Source organism: Neomonachus schauinslandi, chromosome 6 (genome assembly GCF_002201575.2).
Source record: "Neomonachus schauinslandi chromosome 6, ASM220157v2, whole genome shotgun sequence".
NCBI lineage: Eukaryota > Metazoa > Chordata > Mammalia > Carnivora > Phocidae > Neomonachus > Neomonachus schauinslandi.
Genome location: NC_058408.1, coordinates 39,316,037 through 39,329,714, shown reverse-complemented (window position 1 = coordinate 39,329,714; position 13,678 = coordinate 39,316,037).

The window sequence follows — 13,678 nt, the reverse complement described above, 5'->3', positions numbered from 1 at the left end:
CACTTGAAGATAATAGCAAGAAAACAGACTGAGTTAGGCATTTGGGCAAAGACCATATCTAAAAAGATCCACACACCCGTGTATATCCCAAAAAGGAGTGTTTTGGAACAACCAAGAACCAAACTTGGAAACCCTACTGATTCCCTGGGATCTTCTTGGTAGGTTTCAGGAATTAAGAGGAAAAAAAAAAAGAAGAAGAAGAAAACAATACAAGATTCTTGGGCCAACATATTTTTTTTTTCCTGGAGGAAATGGCCACATTTTAAGTGGTATGATAATTCTATGCTTTCCTACACAACTTGTATATACAGCTGTATGTTTTTGATGAGCTGAAAGTCAAATGGTAAGATTTCCTCTACTGTCTTCACCACTTAAAAGGGGGAGGGCACCAGGTCAGAATGTATTAGAAACTGAATGAGGGAGATAAAGTTGTAACTCTGGCTGTGTGTGTGTGTGTGTGTATGCACGCACGCATGTGGGGGGGGGGGGGTGTAACTATATAATTTATCTATATAGGTTGACAGATAGATGGGAAACTCCAGAACTTGTCCTCATATGGAGTAGTTATGAGCCTGCTTCGAATTTTAAGTGGAAAACAAATTAAGAGGATACTAGAACATTAGTTATTCAAATAGCAGGCCCAAATTAATTGCTTAGGGAAAACCGTTAATCTTTTCTTCTCTGCCCCATTATTCCGGCAATTTTAAAGGTCTTATCGTCAATTTTAAAAGATCTTGAAGGGGTGGGGTTGGAGGTGGAGGGTTGAATTTTAACTTGGCTGAACTGGGGCCTAATTTCCTTGGCAGTTCAGAAGCTCTTAATGAAGGCTTTCTGCCAGACAGAACCAGCACAGGCCACTACTCAGTCACACTGAGGCCTGTCCCTGACCCTTTTTCAGAGAAAAGGAGGCTTACGTCCTTCTCCTGTGAGGCAGCCCCTCCCTTGGGTAGGGCAGACAACCTTCCTCAGCAGCTACCCCCACTCCCATCACTGTGCTCATTCTGACCTTTGTACCCCTGCCAGATTCTGACTGGACTTCTTGCTCCTCACTTCTCTTTACCCCAAACTTTACCTCCTTGCAGGCCCACACCAGGTCCTCAAAAAATACCCAACAAAGGACCTCAACCCAATGGCACTCTCCTTCTTGTAAGCCATCATTGAGTTGCTGCAATTTTTACTATTTCTGATAGAATCTTTGAGCTAGCTGGTCAACCAGAGACAAAAGCCCTTCTCTTTTCTTTCCTAGCTATACTCTTTCTTTTCCTTAAAAAAAAAAAAAAAAAGAACTTTATGATCTCTCTGCCAGGTGTATCATTGTTTACTGTATGCATGGAGCTAGAACATAATCTAGTTTTCACTGCTGTTGTATGCAGGCATTATGTTATTTCAACTTCTCAATCCACTGCACATCAAGCCCATATCTGGTTTTTGCAGAAGTTCTCTGACATTAGAACTTAAAAGCAGTCTTAAAGAATGACAGCTATTTCTCCAACCAGGACAGGGGGAACTGAGGAAAAAAGTAGTATATAGAGGGTATATTATGTTACTTACATTCCTCTAGTCTGGGGAACATATGCAGAGAAGTGACATGGAGAAGCTTTTCAGAAATATGGTCCAAAGACACCAGGGGAAACCCTTTCTCTATTGACAAAAATGTCTTCAAGGCTTTCTATAACAAACAAAAAGTAAAAATGTTTCTCTACTGGGACGCCTGGGTGGCTCAGTCGGTTAAGCATCTGCCTTCGGCTCAGGTCATGATCCCAGGGTCTTGGGACTGAGTCCCGCATCGGGCTCCCTGCTCCGCGGGGAGCCTGCTTCTCCCTCTGCCTCTGTCTCTCTCTCTGTCTCTCACGAATAAATAAATAAAATCTTTAAAAAAAAAAAAAAGTTTCTCTACTTAGGCCTCATTAAGTTTTTTAAACCTCCCTTTAAAATAATAGAGGTAGATACAGGGATACAGGGAATAGAGCTCCCATGAAGAAGTAATTCTTTCTCATGAGTCTAGATCTCTACCTAGGGAAGTCTAAAGGAAATTGAGTGCAGTCAACCTGCAAGGGTGAGCAGAGATAATTGAAATGCACTGATAATTCAGAATCTCATTTCCACCTCATTAATTTCAACCTCTGTTCCCTTCTAAAGAAAAGCAAAGTAGACCAAATTGAATATAATATCCTGTCCCCACAACTGCCTTCCCCCACCCTCTGAGGTGCTCAGTCAGTTGGGTGGAAGATCATTATCTTCCACCAGGGAGGAGGCAAAGCAAGTGGCCCACGTGATTCACAGTCCAACTAGCCTTCTACACCCCACCCCACATTACTTAACTGTTCAAAGATTGCAGGTCGGTGTCACTCATTTGATATTGATGAGAATTAATATGAAAATCATTTCTGGTCATGATATGTTTCCCATTTGCAAATACCCTAGATTTTGCCAAGTTTGGGAACCTTAGCCTAATTACGGCTCAAGAAATTACTACTTGACTACAGTTGGTGAACTACGTATTTTTGCCCTCCCTCCCATTCTTTGGGAAGGAAGAGGTGGATTTTGTATTATTTTCAGTAGGACGAGCCTATTTATTAATTACTGGACAATGACTGAGGCTTTGTCTCTCCCATATATTTTCCCCTGTCATTTTATAATGCATATTCTTCCTATTATGGTATAAGGAGAAGGGCGCTTTACTGGTATAAGTCATTATAAAAAAAAAAGACACCTATTTTCTTGCAAGGAGAATTTCAGGATTCTCAAATACTAAGTAACACATCTGGGTGCTAATGTGGAGAATATCAGACATTAGTTAAGTATTCCTAAACAATTAGGCTCAAGTACAAAAGAAAGAATATTCAGAGTCCTAGAAAGCCATGGTGAAGAGAGAGGAGGAAATCAAGACCAGCTTAGAATGTCCAGTAACAGGATTATTATTACGACCACTTATGGAGTTTACATTTTGATAATCTTTGACACTGAAATATTGTCTCTAAGTGGCAACATTTTTGACTGGAAAAATACAAGTAAGGGGGAATTTGTGGAAGCAGTTCCCTAGCCCAGTAATTCTATTGCATGTCAAAAGTGCCTGCAAGTCCAGCCTTGGGAATAGTAATGAGGAAAAAATTCTCCACCCTTATCAAGGTACCTGGTATGAGGAAATAAAATGCATATGCTAACGGCATAGAAATAAAGATTGAGAAGAGTCAAATCCTTCTAGCAGGGTATGATGGTTGATTTTATGTGTCAACTTGGCGAGACTATAAGACCCAGTTTTTCAACCAAATACTAAGCTAGCTGTTGCTGTGGAGATATTTTGTATATGGGGTTAATATATAAAATCAGTTGACTTTAAATAAAGGAGATAATTTTAGATAATGAGGGTGGGCCTCATCCAATCAGCTGAAAGGCTTCAAGAGCAAAACAGATTTCCCTGAGGAAATAAGAAATAAGCCTCATGATTACAGCATCAGCTTCTAACCGAGAGTTTTCAGCCTGTTGCGCTGACCTGCAGATTTTAGATTTGTTACACCAATAATGTATGTATGTATGTATGTATGTGTGTATGTATGTATGGATGGATCAAATTACCTATCTATCTATCATCTATCTATCTATCTATCCATCATCTATCATCTATCTTACTGGTTCTCCTTCTCTGGAGAACCTTGATACAGAGAATAAATAGGGAAGACCTGGGGAAGAGATATTTGAATGAAACCTCAAGGAATAAGGAGCCAACTTGTGAAAAGTAAAGGTTAATTATGTTCCTTGCAGAGGAAAGAGCATACCCAAAGGCCCTGAGATAGGAAGGAGCTTGGCATAAATAAGGAAGTGAAAAGGAAATCAGGATGTCCTAGGCACAAGGAACAAAAGAGAAATGGCCCAAGATGAGGTGGGAGAGGATTGCAGAGGTCATCATGCAGGACTCTTAGTAAAATATTTGGACTTTTTTTCAAATTATTGTAGGAGGCCACTGAAGGTTTTTAACCTGGAGAAAAATGGCTGCCTCATGGAGAATGGAATGTAGGCAAACTCTTAGATTACTGTAGTGGTCCAGGTGGGATATGTGTGTGCTGGGAGAGATGATGAGAAGATGTGGGCTTATTCAAGGTTATATGACAGCAGGCATGAAGAACGCGGGAAGTTAGGACATCAAGGATGCTCCTAGGTTTCTGACTGGTACAGCTGGGTGGATGGTGGTGATAATAAATACAGTCGGGTAGACTGAAAGAGGAACAGGATTTTTAAAATGTGAATAAAGAGGGGCGCCTGCGTGGCTCAGTCGTTAAGCATCTGCCTTCGGCTCAGGTCATGATCCCAGGGTCCTGGGATCAAGCCCCGCATCGGGGTCCCTGCTCCGCGGGGAGCCAGCTTCTCCCTCTCCCACTCCCCCTGCTTGTGTTCCCTCTCTCGCTGTGTCTCTCTCTGTCAAATAAACAAATAAATTTTTTTTAAAAAAATGTGAATAAAGAATTAGTTTTGGGGTGCCTAGCTGGCTCAGTTGGTGGAGCATGCAACTCTTGATCTTAGGGTTGTGAGTTTGAGCCCCATATTGGGTGTAGAGCTTACTTTAAAAAAAAAAAGAATTTAGTTTTAATATGAAGGTCAGAAGAGAGATTTCAGCATGAGTTGTACATTTGAGAATCATCAGTCACAGATGACATTTGAAGCCATGTGAATAGATGTGATTAATCTAGGAGAGAAGGAAATTAATCGAGGACAGAGAGTGCCCAGGACTGAACTCTGAGTAATTCCAACATTTAGAGATAGGGTGGAAAAGAGGTGGCTAGAGAAATGGGGGAGAGCATGGGGAAAGTGTGCCAAGGGGTTTATGTTTCAAGAAAGAGGTAGTAATCAATGTGTGAAATGCTGCCAAGAAACCAAGGAAAATGAGGACAGAAAAATGAATATAGGGTTTGGGACCTGGCCTACCACACTGAGTTCTGATGTCTGGATGTCCGCTTATTTATTTCATGCCTCTCACTTAACATTCACACACATTTATAACAAGTAGACCACTCGCCATGGCTCATTTCCAGGAGAGCACTGGACTTCCTACGTATTGATTTTCATAATTGGATGTACATGGGGCCTGTTTGTTTGTTCTGAAGGAGGAGGAAGGAAAGAAGTTGGTGCGTGGGCACCTGGGGATGAGGAAGGAAAAGAGAGATAAGGAAAGGAGAGACAGGATGTTCTGCATTCCCCAGCCTGGCCTTGGATATGATGTCTGATCTATAGGAAGCACCTTATACAAAAGATGACTTGTTTTGAAGATTCAAGGATCCCAAATTCTAGGCTGGGAGACTTATTCTCTCTTTTAATATTGTTTTCTTCTCCTTCATTACATTTAGCACAACTTGTAATTATGAATATATTTGGTATAATCATTTATTTAACATTTAAGTCTGCACTAGCTGTCACTCGCATGACACAAAGAGCCTGTGTGGTTGTAAGGTCTTGTATCTACTGTCTAGCACAAGACCTGGAAAGTAGTAAGTGCTCAAGATACAGTTGTTGATGGGGCGCCTGGGTGGCTCAGTCATTAAGCATCTGCTTTCAGCTCAGATCATGATCCCAGAGTCCTGGGATCGAGCCCCGCATCGGGTTCCCTGCTCCACGGGAAGCCTGCTTCTCCCTCTCCCACTCCCCCTGCTTGTGTTCCCTCTCTCGCTGTGTCTCTTCCTGTCAAATAAATAAATAAAATCTTAAAAAAAAAAAAGATACAGTTGTTGAATTAATAAGTGATGATAGTTTATGTAGGAATGGAAAATTGCAGCCGAAAGTTTCCAGGCATAAATAAGTTAGTGAACTAAAAGTCAGTGGTCTTCTATGTTTTTCCATATACTAATTTGCTGCCTGTTTGCACTGCTCTCCTCCTTCAATAGAGAAGTGGGGTCAGGCACTGCAAATTTTAGAAACTATATGGGAAAAACACAAGACATTGAGAAAATTTTTTTTAAAAAGATTTTATTTATTTGAGAGAGAGAGAGAGAGAGCACATGAGAGGGGGAGGGTCAGAGGGAGAAGCAGACTTCCCGCCGAGCAGGGAGCCCGATGTGGGACTCGATCCCGGGGCTCCAGGATCACGACCTGAGCCGAAGGCAGTCGCTTAACCAACTGAGCCACTAAGGCGCCCGACATGGAGAAAATTTTATGTACTCACTTTTTCAGGGATTTTAGAAAAGACAAACCATTCTTTTCTTTTGTATTTGTAAACCATTATTTGTATTTTACCTATAGAATGCTTCAGTACTTACACGGACTTCTGTACTGGTGTTTGGGGATTGAAAGATGGTTTATGATTGACAGGTCCATAAAAATCCAGATGCACGGTTAACCGTAGTTCTAGAACCACAGGGAGTCCCCCTCTCGTGTGGTTCCTAGAGCACTGGCCCAAACCATCAAAAGAGGAGCTTTGCAGAAAGGAACAAATGCAGCAGAAGACTTGTTTCCGAAAAATCAAAGAATCATACAGTTTTAGAGTTAAAAGAGACTTTAGGCCAATTCCCCTTAATGTATAATCTGGGAAACAAGGACCTCTAAGTGAATTGTAGAGTCAGATGGCCAGTTTTCAGCTTGTAATGATGTCACTCATGTCTGACCTCAAGCTCTGATCCTAAATTCTGTGTGTGTGTAACTTTGGGTAAATAGTGAATGCCTCCTTAGAACCAATACTGAGGTACATAATATAAATGAGTCCACGGTTCTAGCCTTGGTGATTTACCTTGAGTGAGAAATAATCCCCAAATATATTTATTTCATAACTTGGGAATTTTTATATTAGGTTTCCTCCAAAGTGAGGCCCTGCTGAGCCACTCTGATGAAATCCCATGTTTCGTACCAAAAAAAAAAAAATGTCACTTTCTCCCCTTACAAACCCTTGCTGAGACACTGGTGAGCTCACCATGTGTCATGTAGTGAGACCAGAGCCATGTGTTCAAACACCCCGGGCCCCGCCCTCCCCGGCCGGGGGGGGGGGGAGGGGAGTTGTACATGAATCACAAATCACAATTTTTTGTAACTCACTTATTTCTGTGCATTTTTGAGGAAATTGGTAGTTTTGTGGCCATGTATTAATATTTACTTTCAGGTAACAGATTTTGGTTAAGAAATGACTAATTATCCATAAATATAAGACATTTTCTCAAATTATTTCTCTAGAGTACTTGCTTTCCACACTGGCTTTGCTGATTGCAAATCAGTAAAAATGAGAATTCAGTCATATATATAAAACATTCATAAAGATGTAAGTAACTTTACAGAACAGCTATTATATAGATTAAAAATTTTTGTTCCTTATTACAGCATTGGTTTCTTTTTTTCCCTTTGTATGATTTTCAAATCCTAGGAGTTCTGCAGTTAGAATCCTTCCATGGCCTTCATTTACAATTTGTACAGCAAAGTGCTATTTTAGCCAGAAATGGTATTTCCATGCTCCTACTAAAGAATTGTTTTCTTAAATCCCAGTCCTGTTTTCATGATTTGATGATGCCATAATTTTTTTGAATTTTTATGCCAAGTCTCATTTAATTTGAACGCTTCTCTTTTAAATTAAAGAATATAGGAAAATGTGGTAATAATCTTCTTTCAAGAAAACAAGCTATTGAACATTCTCCCCATATTCTATTATTTAAAAAACCCACACCATCCATCTTGATCAAAAAGTATGTATTCATTCAAAATGCTGTTATTAGTCATAGGAAGGTATCTAAAGATGACAACAAAGACCTGTTTCTGTCTAAATACGGAACATGTCTTACTCAGCTGTGTATTATCAGCACTTAGCAAACAGTAGGGGATTATTAAATATTTCTGAAATAATGTTAAGATCAACCATGTACGCTGAAAGTATAGTTAATCTGTATATAGTCTATAAGAAATAGATTAAATTTAACATAAATACAATCATAAATGTTTATAAGGAGTTTGTAGAAAAACTGGGTAGAAAAGAGGCTCTCTTTAATTGGGAAAAATATCACAAAAAGAGTCCATTGACTTTATAGAACATATGGAGCTGGCTTGGCAGATGGGTAGGAGTAGGTGGTTCCTGGCGAGCAGAAGGGCCCCACAAGTCCATCTTCCTGCTTCTTGTCAGAAGAGAATAAGATGTACACACTAAGTGTTTCTCTCTGTTTTTAAATAAGGCTCATGTAGTTATGACACTTGGTCTCTATTTATATGTGCATGCTTGCTGAGCTTACTTTTCTCCTCCTTCCTGGACAAGTCTACTATGATTAACTCACCAGCTATTTTAATGGAATAATTCCAGCAGAAACAAATGGTTGACAAAACTGAATTGATAGGATTGAGTAGTTATTTTGGTGCCCTATACAGAGCTTACCTAAGGATTCAGGTCTCCTGACTTCAAATCCAGATCATAGAGCATGGGGTGTGTGCATCAGAAAAGTTATGTATACATTTAATAAAATTTAAAAATTAAAATCAACAGTCATGTTCACATTTTAAAGGAGCCTGGGGTTATACTTATGGTTACTTGTTTTTAATGAAAATTCCTTCTACCCAATCTAAAACAAATGTGTTTTCTAAGTTTGAAAAAATTTTTAAAGATTTTATTTTTTATTTGAGAGAGAGAGAACATGGGCACACGAGCAGGGGCAGGGGGCGGTGGGGGGCAGAGGGAGGAGAAGCAGGCTCCCTGCTGAGCAAAGAGACCAACATGGGGCTTGATCCCAGGACCCTGGGATCATGACCTGGGCTGAAGGCAGTTGCCCAACCATAAGTTTGAAATTTTTATATTGTCTTTCTCCAAAGTAAGGTACCTTTGAACTTACTCTGATAAGTCCAAATCTCAAATATCGTGCAAATGAAAATTTCATTTTCTCCCCTATATTGTTAAGTTTTGCATAGGTTTTTCTAGACTTAAAAAAGAAAATCTTGTGTACGTCTCACCCAAAATATAGGATGACTCACAGTCAACATTTTGTAGTCGCTAATGCTTAGCCTTGGCTTTTCTTGCACTTAAGGGAAAGAAAAAAAATATATTCAAAACACATAAAACGTTTGTTTGTATCAGTATAAAATTAAAGTGATTATCTCCAGGGAATATTAAAATGGAAATGGGATGTGAAAACAGATAATCCACCTTTTAACTAAATACTTCAATATTGTTTGAAATGAGAACACATTTTTTGAAAATATATATTTATAAACTTCTAATTATTATTAGGTTTTTAACTTCATTATTTCATATTTATACAAAATTAACCAGAATTGTGTGACAAACCCCCATATAGTCATTAGTCAGCTTTAACAATCATCAACTCATTGACAATCTTGTTTTATATATATTCCTATTCATTTCCCACCTCTGTCTTTTTTGGAAACAAAATCCAGATATAACATTTACCTATAAATATTTCAATATATATTTCTACAAGAAGGACACTCTTTATTTTTAACATAAAGACTATACCAGTTAGCATATCTCAAATATTCTACAATAATTCCTTAATATCTATTCAGTGTCCTCTATCTATTCATATGTCCTCTATCTATTCAATAATATCTATTCAAATGTCCTCATAAAAGGCATAAGCAGCTTTTTTTTAGAGTTTATTTAAATTAGGATACAAATAAGGTCACATGTTTTAAGTCTCTTTTAATCTATAGTTTATTCCTATTTCTTTCCCTTTCTACATCTTTTAAGTCTCTTTTAATCTATAGTTTATTCCTATTTCTTTCCCTTATCGCTGAAAGGTATTTATTTAAAAAAAATTTTTTTTTAAAGATTTTATTTATTTATTTCACAGAGACACAGCGAGAGATGGAACACAAGTAGGGGGAGCAGGAGAGGGAGAAGCAGGCTTCCCGCTGAGCAGGGAGCCCGATGCGGGGTTCGATGCGGGGCTCGATCCCAGGACCCTGGGATCATGACCTGAGCCGAAGGCAGATGCTTAACGACTGAGCCAACCCGGTGCCCCAGAAAATATTTTCTTCTAGGGGCATTTGGGTGGCTCAGTTGGTTAGGCAAATGACCCTTGATTTTGGCTCAGGTCTCAATCTCAGGGTGGTGAGATCAAACCCTGTGTCAGGCTCTGTGCTGAGTATGGAGCCTGCTTAAGATTCTCTCTCTTCCTCTGCCCCTCCCCCCTCCACTAGCTTCTAGAGTTTTCCACATCTTACATTTTGCTGATTGCCATCTCTAAGGTCTGTTCAAACATATTCCTGGGCTCTTGGGGTTTTTTTTGTTTGCTTTTGTTTTTGTTTTTTTTGTATTTGACAGCTATTAGCTGAATCTATTATAGAGGTTTGGTCAGATTCAGGTTATTTTTCTCAAGAAAAATAGTAATAGTTTAATGTCTCTTTTTGTGCTGTTAGCAACTACTGAAGCCTGTGCCTAGATTCTTACTTTATCCGAGGTGGCAAATGATGATACTCTTAATCTTATCATCCCTTCTGTTTATTTTCTAGGATATTTCCATAATGAAAAAACCCTTCTCATCTGCTACTTGATTACCAGTGGTATAATTTCTTAGGAAAGACAAGCTGGTTTATTTGTATCCCTCCATTTAACATTTTTCAAAATAATGAGTTGGTTTTAGTGGTGACGAACTAATTTTTTCCTAATATCATTTGACAAACTTAGAATTAAACACAGTTGAAATGTTACACATAATTGCCATTATTATCCTTATTGACACTAAAATTTACCCATCATTAGTCACTGAGAATCTCTTCAAGGTGGTTCCTGAGTCTTTTTTTTTTTTTTAAGATTTATTTATTTGAGAGAGAGTGCGCACACGAGTGCACGAGTGCAGGGGCGCATGAACAAGAGGAGGGGCAGAGGGAGAGGGAGAGAATCCTGAAGGAGGTTCCCTGCCTAGCATGGAGCCCCATGTGGGGCTGGATCCCAAGACCCCAAGATCATGACCCAAGCTGAAATCAGGAGTCGGGCGCTCGACTTACTGAACCACCCAGGCGCCCTGCCCCTAGTGTTCTTTTGATAGCTTTCTTGTATGTTTCTTTCCTCAGACCTGGAGTCCACCATTTCTCTAAGGATCCAGGTTCCATTTAGTGGGAAATATCTGGAATGAAGTATTTTTTTTTAGTGGGATGGATAATTTGACCCAATTGTCTTTCAACAAACCCTGGTTGGGATTAAAACACAAGATATAGAGTGAAAAGAGACTAGGGTTTGAATCCCATCACTTCCCAGCTTGGTGATCTTGGAAGAGATGCTGCAAGCAAGGATGGACTTGAGAGCTGGTCTCAGTGACTAGCCCTGGAAATTCTTGGGATAGATAGAGGTTGATTCTGTCAACTGGCAGGGAAACTAGGAGGGCCTAGGGTCATAAATAGGGACCAGGGTTGGGGGAAAATGTTTTAGTTCTGCCCTTTCCTCATCCCTGTATTGCGCTAGGCAGGTTTCCCCCTTCCTCTTGGTACTTACTGCAGGGCCAGGATATCAGAGGACAGGCCAGAAGCAGTGGGTAACTAAGGTAGAGCTCTGACCTGATATGGTTATAAGCAGAAGACCCCAAGTGTAGACAGTTTGACCAGTCCCTGAGAAAACCCTCTGCACACACACATATTCCTGCTCTCACCCTCCTGTGGGCATCCACTTGTATTACAGAGTGGCTGTCTCCAATAAGAGATTATTCAGAGGTTCTGTGGAGACCAGGTGAGCACAATACCACGTGTCTCCCGCAAAGGCCCACGACGACAAATACACACACCAATTCACCTGGAGAAGCACAATCTTGCTAGACATCTGCCCGTCTTCATGGGTGCAGTTTATGAATCAAGGCAGCTCAAGGCTCCGAAGGAACAAGGCTGAGCTCAGACAGCAGATTCTGAGAACTGTAAATTTGGAGAACAACAAACTGAACAACTTATGCCAGAGAAAGCAGAGCTCATGGAAAACAGAAACAGAAGTTAAAGCCAGAATAATAAATATACTTGAAGAGATGAGAGAATTTACTGGGAACAGAAAGTGAGAACAAGCAGCTAAATAAAAGAATTAGAATTATTAAGAATGTGGGTGCCTGGGTGGTTCGGTTGGTTAAGCATCTGCCTTCGGCTCAAGTCATGATTCAGGGTCCTGGGATTGAGCCGCGCATCAGGCTCCCTGCTTAGTGGGGAGTCTGCTTCTCCCTGTCCCTCTGCCCCTCCCCGCCACTTGTGCATGCTCTCTCTCTCTGATGCTCTCTCTCTCAAATAAATAAATAAAATCTTTTAAAAAATTATTAAGAATGAATTCTGCCAGACAGGGAAAGACAGTACTGCACAATATCATTTATATGTAGAATCTAAAAAAAAAAGTTAAACTAGTAGAAACAGAGAGTAGAACAGTGGTTGCCAGCGGCCGGGGTCTGGGGAAAATAGGGAGAGTTTGGTAAAAGGGTACGAAATTTCAGTTATAAGATGAATAAGGTCTGAGAATCTAATGTATAAAATAGTGACTATAGTTGATAACAGTGTATTGTATAATTGGAATTTGCTAAGAGAGTAGAACTAAAAATGTTCTCTCACACACACACAAAAGTAAGTATGCGATCAGGGAAATCCAAATCAAAACCTCAATGAGATACCACCTCACACCAGTCAGAATGGCTAAAATTAATAAGTCAGGAAATGACAGATGTTGGCAGGGATGCGGAGAAAGGGGAACCCTCCTACACTGTTGGTGGGAATGCAAGCTGGTGCAACCACTCTGGAAAACAGTATGGAGGTTCCTCAAAAAGTTGAATATAGGGCGCCTGGGTGGCTCAGTTGGTTAAGCGACTGCCTTCGGCTCAGGTCATGATCCTGGAGTCCCTGGATCGAGTCCAGCATCGGGTTCCCTGCTCGGCAGGGAGTCTGCTTCTCCCTCTGACCCTCCCCCCTCTCATGTGCTCGCTCTCTCTCATTCTCTCTCTCAAATAAATAAATAAAATCTTAAAAAAAAAAAGTTGAAAATAGAGCTACCATAGATCCAGCAATTGCACTATTGGGTATTTACCCCAAAGATACAAATGTAGGGATCCAAAGGGGTACGTGCACCCCGATGTTTATAGCAGCAATGTCCACAATAGCCAAACTGTGGAAAGAGCCAAGATGTCCATCAACAGATGAATGGATAAAGAAGAGGTGGTATATATATACAATGGAATATTATGCAGCCATCAAAAGGAATGAGATCTTGCCATTTGCAACGACGTGGATGGAACTGGACGGTGTTATGCTGAGTGAAATAAGTCAAACAGAGAAAGACATGTATCATATGACCTCACTGATATGAGGAATTCTTAATCTCAGGAAACAAACTGAGGGTTGCTGGAGTGGGGGGTGGGGTGGGAGGGATGGGGTGGCTGGGTGATAGATACTGGGGAGGGTATGTGCTATGGTGAGAGCTGTGAATTGTGCAAGACTATTGAATCACAGATCTGTACCTCTGAAACAAATAATGCAATATATGTTGAGAAAAAATAAAAAAGAAGAAGATAGCAGGAGGGGAAGAATGAAGGGGGGGAAATTGGAGGGGGAGATGAACCATGAGAGACAATGGACTCTGAAAAACAAACAGGGTTCTAGAGGGGAGGGCAGTGGGAGGATGGGTTAGCCTGGTGATGGGTATTGAGGAGGGCACGTTCTGCATGGAGCACTGGGTGTTATGCACAAACAATGAATCATGGAACACTACATCAAAAACTAATGATGTAATGAATGGTGATTAACGTAACAATAAAAA